The sequence below is a fragment of the Delphinapterus leucas genome, chromosome 10 (assembly GCF_059928025.1).
Source record: "Delphinapterus leucas isolate spDelLeu-1000000601 "Yukka" chromosome 10, BTC_Dleu_Yukka2, whole genome shotgun sequence".
Classification (NCBI taxonomy): Eukaryota; Metazoa; Chordata; class Mammalia; order Artiodactyla; family Monodontidae; genus Delphinapterus; species Delphinapterus leucas.
The window spans coordinates 75172222-75173927 of NC_143138.1; positions in this window are offsets into that span (position 1 = coordinate 75172222).

Here is a 1706-nt window from a genome sequence, read left to right on the forward strand (position 1 = left end):
ATATATGTCAATAAAACCTTGTTCATATTAAAAAAAAAAAAAAGTGTCATCCGGAAGTTTTACTTTTGAGCAGTCCTAAGAACACCACGGACCCAGAACCCCCTTTATTAGATGCAGGTTCACTATCTGAACCAGTCCTTATAGCAAACATGTATAACGCGTATTATCGCTGAGGATTGAGATTAAATAGGATTAAATATTATATATGTATTATTAAAAATAGGGACTGTATTCAAATAGCGTTCCTCAAATGGTAGCAGCGGGAACACCAGAATTTTCCGTTCATCCCTTATGCACCTCTGGAGAACTGATAGCTTCCCTAAAGGTGGAACTATTTGAAAACTCCCACATCTGCCTATAAACTTTGATTTTGTTCTTATCTTTAGCTTGGTGATCCTCAAACTGTAGCTTATATCAGATTTGCTACACATGGTTGGTAATATAAAATAAGCATTTTCTACTTCATGGGTATTTAAGGGATTTTTAATGGTATTTTGCCCATGTACAATTTTCCTCTTACTTTAGACTGTAGCCTCAGTAGCACAGGGTTCCACAATGAAAAAATACAAAACAAAACGAAACAAAACACTGAACCAGATAATTTCTGCTGTTTCTTCTCTGCCCAGAAAATAAAGGTAATAGTAATGGCTATTTTAGCATAAGATACTGAAAATAAAATTAGGTCACATTCCTAAAACCTCCTGGCACACTGTCTCTTAGGAATGTTTGTTGCTGGAACAGCCTGGGGGTGGGTTGTAACACAGGTATTTTTGAAGCATCTGAGCCACACCCCAGATCTGCCTGCTGGAATGGGAGCGTGACCTGGATAGGGCTGGCTCTGAAAATCCTGATGCAGGAGGAACAGTGGAGGGAGGCGGGGCTGTCGGCCTATAGAGCAGAAGTGGGAAAGGAGGCTCAGGGATAAATGCTGCCTCAGGAAGCAAAGGGCGGGGCTCGTGGAAGCCCCAGAGGGTTAGGAACTTGGAGGGAGGGGGAGTGTGGGAGAGGCTTCAAGAATCCAATCCAAAACCTGGATGTGTGGCTCCCAGGCGTCTTATGGACATGTCTCCCGTGATGACCATCCTTTCCTCCTGCCTTGAAGAACCCCCAGGTTCAATCACAGGCCTGGTCACTTGCCGAGGGAGGACCTCAGCCAGTGGCTCTGTAGGTAGCTGCACCTTAGAGGGCCTTTGGGGGCCGTCGCTGTAAGGGACTCAGCAGCCAGGCCCTCAGGCTCTGGACACTTGGGCCAGATTGTTGGGGTGAGTCCCCAGAGGGCTCTAGGCAATGCCTTGGCAGGTCTTCTAATATGAGTTCAAATCCCGGCTCTGCTTCCGCGCTCTGTCACACAGAGGTGTGAATGACAGCATGCAGCTGTGGTGGCAATGAGGCTTTCAGCAAGCTTTTCAGCAGTTTGAAAAAGCTTGAGGCAGGGATACCATTCAGGATGAAGCGGAGGATTCTCTGAGACAGAGTTTGGTTCAAAGACACAGACCTACTAGAGAACGGACTTGAGGATATGGGGAGGGGGAGGGGTAAGCTGGGACAAAGTGAGAGAGAGGCATGGACATATATACACTACCAAACATACGGTAGATAGCTAGTGGGAAGCAGCCGCATAGCACAGGGAGACCAGCTCGGTGCTTTGTGACCACCTAGAGGGGTGGGATAGGGAGGGTGGGAGGGAGACACAAGAGGGAGGGGAT